This window comes from Pimephales promelas, chromosome 11 (genome assembly GCF_988280905.1).
Source record: "Pimephales promelas chromosome 11, fPimPro1.hap1.1, whole genome shotgun sequence".
In the NCBI taxonomy this organism is placed as follows: domain Eukaryota; kingdom Metazoa; phylum Chordata; class Actinopteri; order Cypriniformes; family Leuciscidae; genus Pimephales; species Pimephales promelas.
Window position 1 is genome coordinate 16,302,949 of NC_142779.1, and position 18,444 is coordinate 16,321,392.

Genomic DNA, 18,444 nt, shown 5'->3' on the forward strand with positions numbered 1-18,444 from the left:
GAGACATGGCGGAGGATAGCATGAATGCACTGTTCAGGTATGAATGGGCTAAACGTTTAAATATATTATTTAACTATTCCAATACTATCGTACATGACATTTTCAAATATGTTGACTGGAGCACCATGAATGTGCATTCAGAACAAAAAAAAAAAATAATAATCACAATATAATTGCTGTACAAAAATGCAACAATATTTATTGTGGATAGCAACAAAGTGTTTTGTGTAGACAGATCAGCATGAGATATGGTAAACCCAGAAGGTCACACATTTGAGCTTGCATGTTTACTTATTAAATTGATAATAAGTTAAAATATAAAGTTCAGGATTTAATAAAATACAATATCTAAAACTTGTTAAATGTATAGTCAGGGATTGAGTGCAAGCATGCGTCTAACATAATTCTGTTATGAATATTGCTATTCTGGTTTCAACATTGTCCTGTGCATGAGGGGGAGGACGATGTCCAAGTCTTTCAGTATTGTTTATTATTAGGGCTGTCAAATGATTAAAAGTTTGTGTTTACATAATATGTGTGAATGAACTGTGCATAATTATTTTATACACACACACATGCTTGTATATATTTAAGAAATATTTGAAGAGTTCAGATGCAAAAGCCTCTAAGTGCCATTTGAAATTTTCTTCTAGAATGATCATTTTTATCAAGCTTGTATATTTAAGTTCAGTAATTTCACTTAAATGACAATTCATAGGTAATCTTCATCCCCATTTAAGCGAAATTAATGAACTTAAATATACTAGCTTGATAATAATTATTATTCTAGAAGAAATTTTCAAATGGCACTTAGAGGCTTTTGCATCTGAACTCTTCATTTTCATGTATATACCATATAAAGATTTATTTAATTTATATTATATGTAAATATAAATATTTTATACATAATAATATTTTTTCTTAAATATACATGCATGTGTGTATATTTATATATGTACAAAATAATTATACATAGTACACCCACATATATTATGTAAACAAAAACTTTTATTTTGGATGCGATTAATCACGATTAATCGTTTGACAGCCCTATTTATTATTTGTCTTAGGAGTCATAATAAAAAAATAAAAAAAATACATTTTAACTCGATTTTGGCTTAAAAATTTTGTGAGAGACTGAATCAATATTGCATCAAGCTGAATCAATATTGGCATGAGTGTATTGGTACACCCTTAGTTACAAAATATACAATTTAAGTCCAGTACATTTTGTTAATTTAAAATTTTTGGGGGGGGCAATGCTCGATATTTTAATTCTACCAAGGAGACCTTGACCTCCTTGGAATTTAAATTCATGTCTCAGTAATGCTCAAGCATTAAAATGACACCTTATGAAAGGGCCCCCGATCTTTCCCGAGCTAAGAAAAAAAGAAGTGTCAGCCTCCCACAGGGAGGGGTCTGCTTGAAGGTGAGAAGGTTAGCAAGTCTTCTTGGCCACACAGATCTTGACCTTGGAGAGGCTGCCATAATGAATGCTAATTATATAGCCATCTGTGAGGTGGGCTGTGTTATGTAGACACCTGTTCATTAAGACAACACAGAAGATTTTGGAAAAACTTTCTCCTTTTTTTTCTTTACAAAAGAGCTTAAGAGAGAATGATGAACGTCGTAAGCTATTGTACTCATAAATGGATTATAAAAATCAATCTTCCAGTCATACTAAATACTAAATCCTGACAAAACGTCTGCTTTTGCAACTAGGATAAACATAACACAACAAGTCTGACTGATGTCCTCATTTAAACGATTCATCCTAAAACAGAACTTGCCTGGACAGCAGGTGATTGATTTTTTTCTGTAATACCTTTACAAGTTTTGGGCCTCATTGGGCTAACCACATTAGGTGGAGGAGTTGAAGAGGAAGCCAATAAAATCCTCATGGATGTTTGCGCACTAGGATTGGAGTCTGTCGATTGACTGCCCCTAAGAGGTGATTTGCCATTACTGAGCCATAGGAAACAAATGAGGCCATTTCCTCTGCCAGCATCCCATCTGAGCTGTCAATACACACTCACACATGGCAAGAAGCTGAGAGAAAACCTTTCCATCCCAGTCAGAGGTAGACTACAGTTGCTTTTCTTCAAAAGAGCAAAAGAATAAACGCTTAAAAAGAACTGCTTCATTTGAATGTTATAACTTTCTTTCCAAACAGTATTTCTCTAGATTTCACATAATCGGGCTCTGTTTTTATTTAAAACCTTTATTTCAGTGTAACAATGTTACATAAAATGTAAAAAAAAAAAAATGCAGAGAAAAATCTATGCATGCGGCATTTGCATGTTTGCTAAAAAAGAAGTTAAAAAAAATTATCATCATATAAAACATGATTTTTATATTTCAAAAATGTAATTCCTTCTTAAGCTGATATTCCTAGCCAAACATATCCTTTACTTATTGGGATAAGGTAGGCGTTATTAAGCTGTTAAATCTCTAAATCAGGAGGATATGCACAGCTAAAGTGATAACATCATCTTTAAAACTTAAGTGGTGCAAATCTTGTTCATATCAGCGTTACAAACATCTCAAATACAGACAGCTCCAACTGGATAGAATGTGTTAAAGTAGATGAACTGGAGGCATGAAAAACAAGCATTTAGCTTTAAATCCAGTTGATTTTTAGATGCGTTTATCTGTCTTAATGCCTTCGTCGCAGATTTAAGAGGCTGAAGATGCCTAAATGTCACATAATTCAAGATGTTAGCTTATGACTGCTCAGTTTCAAATTACCCCAGCATGTGATTCAAAACAGAAAACATGCTAAAGCAGCCCAATTACAGCACTGATTTATTGATTTTACAGAGTGAGATGAGGTTAAGTTGATGACAGGCTCTTTGACATATCATTGCCGCACTTCAAATTAAGTACTAAAGGACTATATTTCACAGCGATCACATGTGTGACGATTCCCAATAAGGATACATTTTTAAAAGGGTGCGGAAAACAGCAAATCGACTTAACTCTGACTAAATACATTACCTGACCTGGTTATGCTGATCTGTTGAATTAAATTTTACCAACATTAAAAAATGGGGGGGGGAAAGACCATTCTGTCATACAACCCCACAGCAGATTTCAAAAATAGGTTATAATGTCTGCCACCACATGCAAAAAAACAAAAAAAAAAAAAAAAAAAAAAAACCCCTCAGATTCTAACATATGCTCAGGTGAATTGAGTCCTCGGGCTCCAATCTGCCTTTTCCAGATCTCAAAGACAAATTGAAGGGGCCATCTCTCTCATTAAAAAGTCTAAATAACCGCCATATGCATTGCTATTATTAGAGGGGTAACCGGCGAACACTTCCCATTTTCAAAGTTAAATTATCAAGTATAACCTTAATTGGTGAGAAGCGTTGTTTAGTGGATAGCATCAAGAGGACACCGAGAAGATAATTCAACAGATGGCTTAGTCTTATGACTTGTGTTAACACCTTCGATGTTTAATGAAGTGATAATTGCTTTTCTAATATATAATGGGACTACCAGAATACCAGCAGTAATGCAAACAGATTAACGCACTGAAGACAGATAAACACACATGGTATTCAATGTCACTGTTAAGTAGCATGAAAAACAAAACAAGGTGGGGGACACAAAGAGCGGTCACACTGAGAAGCACATAAACAATAAGGCTGAAGTTTCTATTCACTTCCAGCGGCATTCTGGCCTCAAATGCTCGGGAGATTAGACCGAGCACAAGATGACATGAGAGGAGGGGGAAAAAAGAGAGCGAGGGGACTCCTTTATTCTTGTCTGCTAACATCTCAAAGGATCGGGGAAGACATGTTGGACCTCCCTGAGATCATTCAACTCTAAAAGCTAGCTGAAGGAGGATGGTGAATTAAGGTTGCTGAGTTAAAGAGGAAGTTATAAGTTTAGCATGTTAATAGTATGTTTACTTTGAGGTCCTGCCTCAATAATCATTACATTTATGAGGTCTATTCACTTCAGTACAACAAAAATCTCAATGCAAAACCCAAATAAATTATGTGAAACAATCAAATGCATCCATATTCAACTAAATACTTTGTCGACACGCTAAACATAGAATGTAGTATTATTTAGAAGAACGTACTAGATATGTTTATGCCCTCAAATATTATATGCTATAAGCAATATAACTAGGTTGAACTACAACACAGCTAATAAACTAATAAATAACTGCAACTTGAAAGAGTTTTTATATTAAATTGTCTCCTTACCTCTAGCATCTTTGAACGCTGTTTCAGGAAAAAGAAGAAATGTCCATTGTTAACCGTCCAGCTCATTCCAACAGATACTGAAAATGCAGATAACATTGAAAGGTAAACAAAAGGTCCTAGATCATCAACCCAAATTTTCTGACTTCACCAGTTACCATTTACAATATTTTTTAAATTGATATTTTATTATTCTCAACAACTAAAAGATGCAACAACTATAAGTCAGCCATCTTGGTCCTACAAGCGTTGACAATAACTGACAAATTATCATCAGAACATATATTAGTTGTACGAATACAGAATAGTTGTACAAAATCGTTCAAACAATATATAAAGAAGTGAAATATACAGATTCACAGTTCTCTGAGCATTATATTTTCCAATTTAGCTACCACATTAAACAAAAAAAAAACATTATTTAACTTTCTTTAAAGTCGGCATGAAATCAAATTTGACAAATCTTCTTTTGACATGTAATACTGTAGTGTTTATTATAAATGATTTGCACTTGCTGTGCACTTCATTTTTTTAAAAGTCATGTACCCATTTAACCTTTAATCAAATACATTACCCTTCCCTCTCCCATCTCTATTCTATTTCGGTCACGTCGAATGGCGAAAGGGTGCGGCCGGATCGGATGAGGGTGCGGCTATCGGTGAACCGCCTCTCAGAGAATCACATTCAAATCAGCCTCCATTTTGTGTGCAACACCCAACCTCCAACGATCCAATCAATTCCCGAAAGACGGAATCAAGCCCTGCCCTACATTTTATTCTAATTTCAGAAGCAGTTTCACTCGGATATACGTCACGCCAAGGAAAAAACGACAATCTCAACTTCTGTTTCACGCCAACTTTAAAAAAATGGTCAATTTAAAACAAAATGATTTTAAATATTGATAATCTTTAATTTAGGCATTCATGATAAATTGAATGAGACTAAACCGTAATCCACCACAGAACTCTATAGCCTGTAATCTTCCACATTTTAATTTTAAAATGTAGGCCTATAATAAGACAGGCATACTGTAAATGTACCATTAACATTATTATATAGTAAACTCTAAATAAAGTGTACAAGTTATTTATATTAAATAGAGAGATCCTTTTGTAAAATATACCACTGTAAAGTAGTGATATTTCTATCATTGTCTTTTCTTACGCCAGTAATGCCACCTGTGCAAACTGCGGTTTATTAAATTAAGTGCTTTTTAAGGTCAATATACTTTCCTAATAGCTTGTCACTTTTTATCACCATGGGTTTAGCTGTACCTTGATCCCCCCCCCCCCCCCCCATCCAGTAATTGTGCTCAACTCTGTCAGAGCTAATAGGCTCACCCTGTAATGTTTTTCAAATTTCAGCGTAGACCGAGCAAGTAATGCTTTGCATGCTTAAAATCCATTTCCATAAGTAAGTGCAATTTCCGTACAGTTTGTTGCTGTTTAATGAAGTGAAATCTTGTTTGTATTCATCCCCATTTCACAAGAAAAGCCACTGGAGCATAAGTGTCAGAATTAAAACAAATTAAAATTAAAGCTCCCCTCCCGCTATCTTCAGCCGAACACAACTCCACTATTCTAATGAAACACGGAGCCTTTGCATTAAATGCATTAAGAAAATTTAAAGACCTGCTTTCCACTATTTAAATGCAACCAGTATACTTTTATTATTATTCTATTATCGGAACTATTTAAGCAGCTTTAATGATAGAACATGCAAATGGTGTGGAGTAGAGAAAATGGCTAACATTTATTTATCCTGGCTGTTCCCATGTCTTGTTGGTGCCATTAGAACAGCTCGCTGCATCCCATTCGCTCCCATTATCTCAGCTATCAGCGAAGCCCAACCAGATTCAAGCAGGGCCATAAATACTTCCCCTGGACCACATACGGCTTCCACATCATCTCCCAGGCACAGCTTAATGACAGGGAAAAAACACAATGGGTTTTTGCTCTCTTTTCCACCCTTCCTTCTCGTGCATTTCATATCAGTGGTACAAAACGTGTACAGAGGCAGCAACAAAGTTACATGTAGTTAAAAAGGTACATTAAACCATCATTTCCAAATTCTCTGACATGATTGATGGATGTAATCATGGTGCCCTAATGCACAATTCAGGCATCTATGTTTTACAACACCAGGGTAACAGACCAGAAGGTACATAGGGAATGAAACCGCACTAGAGGAAAAAGAAAGAGGGAGGGGGGGGGGACTGCTGGCATCAACAAAGCAGAGCTGGACATAGCCAACAGGACGCTTTAAATTGTGAATCTAGGAGTGTGGATTTTTTTCATTGTAGTTAATGAATCCAGGAAAATGATATTTGATGTGTTAAATGTCTGCTAGACAATTAGACATCACAATGAGCCTCATTAAAGCTCACTGGAAAATGGCATTACAAAAGCACTCAGGTATGGCTCCCAAATGGAGGTCAAATAAACGGTCAATGAAAGGGCACTCTTTAAGAGATCATTAATGGGACAGGTCAAAGGAAAAAGAAAAAAGAAAAAGGTTGTTGTTTGCCAGTGTTGGGAAGTAACCAAATGTAGCGACACTACTCACCTAACAACACTTTCAGTATTGTGAACATAATTCATCTGTTTTTAAGACGCTTATAGAGTTAACCAGGTGATCTCAACTCTTTTTACTGGGACACAACAAGCCACTGTAAAATATTACTGATACTGTATATTCTTGTCTATTGGTGGAAATTACTTGACAATAATTTTCCTTAGTATTTAGTACAGCTGTTTAGAATCTAGTGATTCAGGAATGAATAAATCACATCAAATAGGTCAAATGGGTTCGCAAACAAGTATGAAATAGTCTGTGATTTAGTCGCACAGATCACTCTTGTAAAGATTAATTTATAGCCTATGAACCGGGATTACAAGACGGGAATTTTCGAATCATTATACAATGCACCATGTTTTCGACTCAGTAATACAAATTATTGTTAGTTGAATGTAGATCAAGCTGGATGTTGTCTATCTAAGAGCTACCCTTAAGAAAATAAAATGCATCTCCATATGAATGACCAATATGGTTTAACAGCATGTCTGAAAATATACAGAATAATATAGGCCTATTGTATTAATATATCACAATATATTGAATAATACAAGGAATTGCCGCTTTTCATATTTTGAAAAATATGTGACAATAAGGTATATTTACTAATAGGGCCTAGCTATATCAGAATTAATTTATATTCAGTAATACACTTCATAATATATTTAATCAGATATGGCACTGCATGTGTAATATATTGCAGATATATTTACTCATGAAGCATACACACATATATAGAGGAATATTTAATGTAATATATTTCTTATATTTTTTAATTATTCACATTATATTTCTTTTATATTTTCAACCTAGTTAATAAAATCACAAGCACACCAAGTATTTAACCAAGAGACTATCACTGTGCTGAGGAGTGCACAGCATTCCTACTTTTAAATAGTAAGTATAGTCTTAATGATGTTCGGCCAATCGTCAACGTCACCAAAGCCTCTCTTCAGCACAATGGTAACCCCAAAAGCTCAGAGTCAGACATATCATAAACCCTTTTAAATTCCAAAATAATAGAAAATGAAACACTAACAGATCTCCCCCTATATTAATGTTGAGCAAAACACATTAAATAACACTTAATTTTAACATTTGCTCTCCTTTAACAGTCAGAAGCAAACCATGCTGGGAACTAGAAATCTGTTGAAATTCATTCCATGAATGTGTGTGTGTGTGTGTGTGTGTGTGTGTGTATATATATATATATATATATATATATATATATATATATATTTGGGAACATGTATGTGCAATATATGTACACAATAAAGGATAAAATTTGTGAATATAAAATGTAATGCTATTTTTGTCTTCATTCATAAATATTGTACATGTATTTATATATACTCATACATGTTCAATGCATGTAAATAGCACTTCCAAAATATAGAAATGTTTTCTCTAATATATATATTGCATTATATGGAAGCTTGTTTCTGCCATAGAATGAAAAATATAAAAGGTAATTGCGACTTTTTATCTCACAATTCTGACTTTTTTTCTCACAATTCTTGACATTATTTCTCAGAATTGCGAGATATAAAGTCTGAATTGCGTGATATAAAGTCGCAATTGCGATATATAAAGTCAGAATTGCGTGATATAAAGTCGCAATTGCGAGATATAAAGTCAGAATTGCGTGATATAAAGTCGCAATTGCGAGATATAAAGTCAGAATTGCGTGTTATAAAGTCAGAATTGTGAGAGATAAAGTCAGAATTGCGAGATTTAAACTATTCTGAGGGGGAAAAAGTTTTTTTTCCCCTTAGAATTGGCCTGATAACACGCAATTGCGAGTTTATATCTCACAATTCTGAGAAAAGATGTCAGAATTTCGACATATAAACTCGCAATTATGTGTTATAAAGTCAGAATTGCGAGATGTAAACTCACAATTGTGAGAAAAAAAAGTCAGAATTGTGAGATAAAAAGTCGCACTTCTGTCTTTTTTTCTCACCCAATTCTGACTTTATATCTCGCAATTCTGACTTTATATCACACAAATCTGACTTTATATCTCGCAATTCTGACTTTATAACACGCAATTGCGACTTTATATCACGCAATTCTGACTTTATATCTTGCAATTCTGACTTTATAACTCGCAATTCTGACTTTATATCACGCGATTCTGACTTTATAACACGCAATTCTGAGAAATAAAGTCAGAATTGAGAGATATAAACTCGCAATTGTGAGAAAAAAAATCAGAATTGTGAGATAAAATCACAATTATTATTATTTTTTTTTTTTAATTCAGTGTCGGAAACAAGCTTCCATAGCATTATATTTTGCCGTATGTTCCCATATATTTTTGTTCCGTATAAGGGTACTTCATTCAAAACAGCTTGTTATTGTTTATGTACCTGTAGGAGTAGTTGATTCATTTATAAATGATATAATTGAATATATTTCATTTATAAAAACATATTACTCCCTCAATAGCTTCAAGCTACTTTTTGTTTTTAGCTTGTAGCCTAATGGCTGTCGTTCAACTTCTTTCAAATTATGATACGTTTGTAGCTTGGCAAGCTACGGTTTCTAAGCAGCTTCCCCAACAATTGTGTTTACTAAGTTCACTAAGAAAAACATTTCTTAGCTATTAATGGATTATGTCAAATCTGTCCAGGAGCTTTAGCAAACACTTAAGCTCTTTAATGACAGGATTTGGGGGATTGGCTAAGATAGATGTCATACAAACACAGGAAACACTTTCATTAGATAGGGGTGAAGAAGTAGGGAAGGAGACGTGCGTCTTGACCTTTTTGAGGATTATTTGGCCCCTTGCGCACCACAGGGGAAAATACAGGGTTAAACACGGGGGTCATAGCCCTGCATTAATTTACCTCCCGTGGCGGGCAACACTCGTCAAAAACCTAAAACAACACAAAACAATCATTGGTGCATCTCATTCGAAGCTTTCCATCAATCCACATTTGTTTTGCCGGCTGATCCACATCATCCTCACACAGGAAAATCATGCACTATGACTCCCGTGTGTGTCTGAGTGTCACAGGTCTAAAAGATACTCAATGACAAGTCTGAGCTTGTCACTCAAGCGGCGCTGTGGCACAATGTCATGTGTTTGTTTGGGTAATGCTTGAGAGGCGTATCTAACGCCACCCTCTAAAATGCGCTCAGGTGTTGAGGACTGTACACATTAAGGCCATGAGCCTTCCTCTTCCTCGACCCAAAGACCCTGACACAGAGGACAAAGTGTGTGCCTCATTTCCTGCTCCTAATCAATGTTTACACCCATTGGCGTGGCGACAAGCACGTAGGGGTGCATATAAATCACCAGCTGACGGCGCTGTGCAAAGCATCAAGAGATCTGGCGCTTCTCTTTTCCTCTCTCTCGCCCCTTTTTACTGCTTATCTGTTTCAGTGGTGACTCTCTCTCTCTCTCTCTCTCTCTCTCTCTCTCTCTCTAATGGGCGCAGTGGAATTACAGCTAATTACGGATGTAAATGGACCCGAAGAGTGACAAAGAGCCTGCTTGTAATTCCACTCTAAATTGTCTCTTACCTCAGCAGAAAATTTATCACAGGAGACAATGTCAACTTTTACAGGGAAGGGCTATTTGCATTTGCGCATTCATTAGCGGGGCATGATCGCAGGGCTGGCAGTAATGGCAGGAGAAATGCTGCCCAACCGCTCCCCACCAAGGTACCTGATAGGGGATAATCTGATAAGTTCCCCCTCAACAGTCTGCCCCCGACTCAAAGGGAGCAGGAGGATATTATGGGATGGGCGGAGAGGGATCTGACACAAATGCCTGATGTTCTGACAGCCTCTGAAAGCCAAAGCGAAGCACTGTGTAATCACATTCCATTTTACGTGGCAAAAGACCAGTGAGCACAGCGCCACACAAACAGACATCGAAAGGCTGAGCGCAGCCATACCCGGATCCGAGATCCATGCGGAAAAAAAGACGCTCCCTACCGCGTTTCTAGACGGAGCGGCGCGGTGACTGGTGCGACAGGGAACCTTGTTGTGATTTATGTTGCTTTAGATATGACTGCTACTTACGCAGTAGCAAGACATCGATCTGACAAAGCAAAGCAAACAATAAAGAGGGAAGGAAGATGATGTGCTTAGTGAAGTGAAGAAATGGAAAGTGTACCTATAAGAGCTAATTATCTGCACACATAATTCTTCAGGTTAAGACAGGGGGCTTGAATGCAGGCCAGCAGGCTCGGGTTCTGGGAGATGACTGTGTCAAAGGGCAGGAATGAAAGGGGGGAACTGTGGAGACCCCGGCCAAACAGACAAAAACGCATTACGGCAGAGAGATACATACATACGCCACTCCGCAAACTGTCATCTAAATCAAAATATATACACGGCTCTCAAATGTTTGACCTATGAGGAGATCTGCAAAGTGACTTTCCTTACATTCAAGTTACGAATTTTAGCAGTTCATGCATTCCAAGACCAAACCCATTCCCATGGCATTGGTAGCATCATGCCAATTGATTGGAAGACAGATGCGGATTACAGTTACAAAGTTTAATCGTAGGAGGTTTCAATAAATTAACCTTAATCCCAAATAATAAATTAAAAGAGGCTTTGAAATAAGAGAGCTGGCAATAATAAAAGCTGCTGCAGGAACCTACAACTTTTACAGCGCTCTATAACAATCATTGAGTGGGTTCACAACCCACAGTATGAATACAGATAGCCCATTACAACCCAACCTCCAAAGGCAGTGGGGAAAAAAAAAAAAAAAACACATTATTCTCTATGATTATATCCTATCTTTTGGATTCATTCCTTGCTATAACTGTTTGGAGGTTTTAATTAGATGTACACTCTGGGCGGTTAGCATTGTGTCGTTAATAACAGCATATAAAAGCAACAGAAGACAACTGCTGACACTTTTAATAGTTGGAGAAACAAGATACAATATGCCAGTGGTGCCAGGAACAGCTCTATACTTCATGAGAGCAAGAATACATCAAAAGCACAACATAGAGGAGGTACAAGGTCAATGGAAGATTACTAGATTCTGTCAGGATGTTCCATAACAGGTGATCCACATAATGACATCACCTTATAACCACGAAAGACTGACTAACATTCTTAAACGTAATTCTGGTCCCATTGTTTTTAAATTAATGCTCTAAATCATTAGAATTGCAGTATAACTTTTTAAGTGGATGAGGGGGAAGATGTTAGCTAGCTTATTACATGGAATGTTTGCTGTTTGTTCGTTCACAATTTTTTTTTCCATTTGTATGATTTATGTAACTCATGATTTCATACATTCTGAGAACACTGAATGCCCACATTAACAAAGACTTGCATTCTGGGAAAAGATCCAGTAGAGCATTGGCAGCAAGTTTACCGGGACATGTCCTGGCACTATTGTGGAGTGCTAAACAGTGTTTATTTTCTCTACTCACAATTGCACCACAATTTCTATGTTAAATTTGTTGAAATGCTCATAGTATATATGACGTTTTAGTCATTTTAATGTAAGTACTACTATTTATTCAATGTAAAATATGTCTATTCACTACCACGCAAAACATGTTTTAATGCTGCATTTATTTGATCAAGAATACAGCAAATACAGTGGTATTGTGAAAGATTATTTCAATTTTAAATAACCGCATGTAATTTATTCCATTATTGGAAAATCCATTCATTATTGTCACATGATCCTTCAGAAATCACTCTACTATTCTGATTTGATTCTCAACAAGCATTTCTTTTTATTATCAATGTTAAAACAGTTGTGGTGCTTAATTTTTGTGGAAACCGAATTTTCCAGGATTTTTGTGAAAACCGAATTTTTTTCAGGATTCTTGTTAATTTGAACAGCATTGACACAGAAATATTTTATACATTATACATTTAAACATTATAAATGAAACATAATACATTTAAAAAAAAAAAAATTCTCACCCAAAACTTTTGTACAGTATGTCTACACACAAATTCTATATTAACACAATATAAATAATACATTTTACAATTAAATGTACATTACACAACATGTCAATTTAATTGCTTATACTGTGCAAATGCTGATTCAAATGTGTATATGTATATATATATATATATAGCTTATATAAGAATTTATGTAAATATATTTTATATGCTTTTATTTTTTAAGATGTCAACATAACCACAATAAAGATATACAGAATGAATGTTAGCTAATTGTGCTATGTTTCCCAGTACCGCATCAGGGAGGTTGCATTGGGGCTGATCTGCTCTAGTTAGTCATTAGACAGAAGCAGAGCATTCCACTTCCTCAGCCTTTTGGCAGACATGCAACTGTGCACTTGCTGGCATTCTGACTCTGCTGCATCTGAAGCTTGGGCTCACACAGCTGTACAAACAGCGCACAGCTCCGAGCGGCCATCTTGACTAAAGCGTTTATGGGATGCCAGCAGTCGTAATTACGCTTTGATTTGTAGATGCTCGTTCTGCGCCTTTATCTACCCGTGTCAAGAGTCACTGATAGAGGGGAAGTAGTTCGCCCGGCCCACTCCGTCGGAATTCAAAGTGCTCGCTAATTTCAAAGGGCGATTCATCTCCCTCCTCTTTGCATTAATTCACGGGTGCCGCTCGTCGCTGCGCTACAAGAGATGGGCGACCGGGACCCCTGCTCTCTCCGAGCACATGTGGTAATCTCAGGTCTCCTCTGCCTTTCGGTGACCCCGGCTGCCCCACCAAGTGTCTAGGGCCACTCTCCCCTCACAATTTCATCAGAATCCTATTTCCTCCCCTGTAAGGCGACCCGGGCTGAAACACTACCTCTCATACTACTGATTTTCAGCGCACATGATGGATGAGTCCCACCCCGACTCCCTCAGCCTGTCTATCAGACTCCCGCGATTAAAACGTACAAATGGCCGGTGCCCCCCTTTCCCAGTCACCTCCGCTGCCCCTTCATCCCCTTCCCGCATCGCACTCTCTCTCTCTCTCTCTCCTCTCCCGCTCTAAAGCCCCAAACACCGCTATTCATCTTGCTGAAAAAAACATCATTTATTTTGTACTTCCCTGATAATTTACTTTTTTCTTTCTTTTCCTTTCTACAGGAATTCTCCATTTCCCTATAAAATGAAAATTCATCTAGAATTACATCTTATGTCATCATTATGTTTATTAAGCGTGGATGATGTATATGAACAGCGCTGGCTTGCCGCTGAGTGCTTAATGATGCATAAGATTAAGCCGAGGCTCTCAGCTGTGCTGTGACTCCCCTCTGGTTCCCATGCTGCAGTAGCATGCTGGGAGAACAAGCTCCAAACGGCCATCAGGTGAATGGAAATAGCACTTTGTGTGTGTGTGTGTGCGCGCGTTTCTTTTTTTCTTTTTTTGCATTTGAGCACATGACAGAAAGAATAAAAGAACAAAAGAGGAAATAAATCGTATTTTGAAATCTCCAACTCGCAGTTTGTCCAGTTGCGTTACATACTAAAACAATGTTGTCTGGGTTCCACTTTGTCTCTGTGTCCCTCTATCTCTAAACCACCCACATAAGAGAGAAGCTCTTTTCTGTCTCCCCAAATCTGGCTCTCGCTCTGTCTTTTTTCGGTCTCTTCATCTTTCTTCTCTCCGTTGCCAGACTAGCGTGCTCCGGCATTCTCTGACAAAAACATTATCCTTCTGCTGCTAAACAATCCAATAAAGCTCTCTACGGGGAAGAACTTAACCTCTTGTCTCGTCTGCTGATGCTTTTCCAACCACGTGACGCCTGCTACAGTAAATTCAAATCATTAGTCTTCTCACCCCCATCAAAAAAAGGGAAAAAACTTCTATTAGTAATGGAGACCTCGTAAGAGACCTTCCTCTGAGAGGACTGCCTTCCCAATTCCCAGTGGAAAAATCCAGCGCAAAAAACTAATTCTACTTTTAATAATCTGTCATGAGGACCAGAGGCAGTCATAAATTATGTGGGGAGCATGTGCGAGAGCGAGCCACAAGAGGGAAATCGGAGGAGGGAGGAGAAAAAAAAAAGAGAAAAAAAAAAAAAAAAATCAAAGCCCAAGTTTGACAAAGTTTGCTGAAGATAAATAATAACTTACAAACAGGATTAGTTGTAAAGTCACAGGCGAGCGCACAGCCGAGCGCTTCCCATCAGCCCATGCAGAATGAAGAATTTACAGCTACACCTGTCATTAGCTCCCCCCCATCTCATTCCTCTTTCCAATGCAGCCCCCCTTTTTCATATTCATTATCCCTCTGCGTTCTTCTCCTCACGTTCCGTCTTTTATCATTAACCCTTTGTGAGAAGAAGCCCACGATAAAGGTCCCGAGGATGCGTTCGGATGAGTCTTGTGGGAGGACAGGGAGAACGCACTGAGAAAACGGCCAGGGTAAATAAAGACGAGAAACGTGGCAGACGTTCGCGGAGTTAATCGCTAGCTGAATGAGTTTGCGGGGGTCTTAACGACTGCCTCCAGTCACCCAGACGCTTGGGCCGATTCATCAATGGGATATCAATGGGAATCGTCCACGGGGGATACTTCCGTGACGACTGTGTGCGTATGTCGCCGCGTGTTGGGAATAGACGGGCTAGCGGCTGCAGGCTGCGCTCTTTGTCCCTGTGTCAATATCTCGGCAAACTATCGACATGCATCATAATCCTGCCTCTCGATCAAGCGCAGGCTAAAGAACAATCTCCATTAGATGACGGTGCCGGGGTTGGGTGATAAATGCCCCCTGACTGTGGGGAAGGAACTGCGTAAAATAAAGAGGCATGTTCCTACATGTCTTGTCAAAATTGTATTGATTTAATCATCTACAGAACCACACATTCTTGGCTACTGTAGCGTGCAGTAACCTGGGCGCAGTTTGCAGTCGCCGGGCACACAGCGCTCTCCCTCATTGGCTCTGCAGGTGATGAAATACACAAGGAACGGATCTCTAATTTTTTTCGCCTCCGATGTTGGCCCAACAAAAACACTGACAATCCCATTTCATTTCTATTTAGAGGCTGAGGAAGTCTATATATAACACTCAAGCCTAAGCACCTCGCTGGTGACACATCCAGCGGATGGGGGGGGTTGGGGGTGGATAAATAGCTCTAGTTCTTCATCACGGAGACAAAGCCGGTGTATTCCCCTGGCCGGAGAGAGACAGGCCAGAGGTCTGCCCTGCTTATTTAACAGCAGGTGTTTGGAAAAACGCTCACCTTGGGAAACAAGTAGATGCTCTTCTCCCTCAGCTCCCAAGTAAACAATCAATCTGAGGGGTCTGGAAGTCGTGTCCCTCCGTGGGACAAAGTCATTGAAGCAGGAACTTCTTAGTCAGTCGAATTATCGCGCTGTGATCATCCCCCCAAAAGAGTCAGGCTGCTAGAACTTCCTCTGTTGGGGAGGACAAACAAAAAAATGTTCTTGATCACTGTTCAAATAGCCAACATTCAAATTCTATAGTAGGTTATCTTGTCTTAACTATATAAATATGCACAAGACATCTTAAATCACACTCCAAAAACAATAATGAAGCTGTTGTAATAAAATGAGATCCTAATTATTTTTCGTGCTCAGAGTAGATGAGACACATTCGGAATGCTAATCTTATTCATAGCGTCAGCTAAAAATCCTCCATAAAAGTTTTTATGAAACAGTTCGCTACTCATAATATATATTAAAAAAAAAACAGGTAAAAAATGACCTAGATGGAAATGAGATTACAGATTCCTTCCTAGTGAAACACATGGCTCAGAAAGTCAAGTCCTCAATTTTCATCCTTTCTTCAATTCCAACAAAGGAACTCAATCATATTGGGACAGTAATACAAGCCAAGGACAGCTCACTCATTCTCAATCCTGTCCTGGTTAAAGGAACGCTTGCAGAGCACTAAAACACTGTGTCTTCAATTCAAATGGGAGAAGGCAGAGGCCAGCTAGATTCACCATGATGTCTGTGGTCTGATAGATCACCTTCCTCAGTAAGGACAAAGAGAATGAAGATGACTGTGCTGCCAGCCACAATACAGATGCGACCAACACCTCTGAGTAAGTGGAACACAAGCTGCCTGACTGTCCATTTGTTAAACCTCAGACAACAAAGACAGAGCGGCTAGAACATTACTTACATGGTGACACAATCATTGGCGACACAAAAAAAACTGTTCTTAGATTCAGTTACTAAATATTTTTAGTTGTGGCAGATTTTTTATTTTATTTGTCTTTTTCATAGCCCATAAGACTCAGCAGTTAAGTACAGCATGGTCTCAGATGTTTTTCTAGAAAAATAAAACACTACCAATTCCTGATATAAAGCAGATCTAATAATGAATGGGGATAGCATAGATCAGACGATTCAGTTTTGGAAAAACTTTAGTGGCCTAAAGTGATTTCTGGAGGGGATATTTGTTTTTAAATCACCCAACATGTTCTATCAAAGTTTTTAATATGAGGGAAGAAAAAGATTTTTTATCTGACAAAATTATTTGTTTAAAAAGCTATACAGGTACAGATTTTATCTAATCTCACAGTAAAAAAGTATTGACTACAACATAATCAGGTTCATCAGTTAAATATTTAATTAGTTCTCTCGTGTTGTCTCTTATGTGTTGTTCATAACGTCTGCACAATTTGGCACATTTAATTGTGTTATCACAAATAAAAGAACGGACTCCAAGCACTACGTAATATGCTCACTAAACCTTTAACAATTTTTTATAAATAATATTCGAATAGGGTGAAGATGTTAGTTTTCCTATAGGTCGAATACAGTTTTTTAATGATTATATTTAGGGCTGTCAAATGATTAATCGCGATTAATCGCATCGAAAATAAAAGTTTGTGTTTACATAATATATGTGGGTGCACTGTATTTATATATATATATATATATAAATACACACACATACTTGTATATATTTAAGAAATATTTTATATATATATATATACTGTGTATAGATTTATATATAATTTATATTATATATATAAATATTTTAGATATAAATATTTTTTTTTCTTAAATATACATGCATGTGTGTGTATTTATATATATACAAAATAATTATACACAGTGCACCCACATATATTATGTAAACACAAACTTTTATTTTGGATGCGATTAATCATTTGACAGCCCTAATTATATTCATTTGAATACATATTTAGATGCATTTTATTTTCAGTGTTCCTAAATCAACAATATAGAGTGTATATTTATTTACAGTGTCATATTTTAAAATTAGACCTTAAAATCTAAAAAAACTTTGGGATCTTTAGAGACAATTGGAAGGATATCACCTTTAAGTTCTGCCAAGTTTCTTTATCCAGCAGGCACAGCAAAACGAGATGTAGCAGAGTAGGGTGGGGGTGAGCTTTCACTCTGTGTGTGAACAGTAGTCATATATTACAGTGCTGCTGGATCAGCCAGGGCAGTAACTCATTCTGTTCCTGCTGCCTGTTCCGTCCTACCTTACTGCCAAGGAGTCACTTCAGAAGGTCATCCCTTTCATCAAGTATTCTATTTGCATCCAAAATTGTATGTACATGAAAAATGTGCCGGAGTGTTTGCCGAGGCCCAGAGAGGTAGATGAAATTTCTGTAGCCTGATGCACGCTAACCTTTGCAGATGGCACCGCTATTGCTGAAAAATGGATTGCTTAATAAAGCATATCATCCGACATATTTGCTGCTTGGCTGACCAAATAGAGGTTGTTTTTT

General features: G+C 37.4%; 1 protein-coding gene across 2 annotated transcripts in view; it reads right to left on the reverse strand.

Moving 5' to 3' along the window:
* Nucleotides 1-18,444, reverse strand: part of cdhr1a (cadherin related family member 1a) — a 128,292-nt gene that overhangs the window by 99,604 nt on the left and 10,244 nt on the right. For both annotated transcript variants that reach the window (XM_089117078.1, XM_089117080.1), the window contains exons 2-3: nt 15,949-16,123; nt 4,221-4,297 (exon numbers count right to left, since the gene is read on the reverse strand). The gene's annotated coding sequence lies outside the window, so the exon portion shown is untranslated. The remainder of the gene's footprint in view (nt 1-4,220; nt 4,298-15,948; nt 16,124-18,444) is intronic.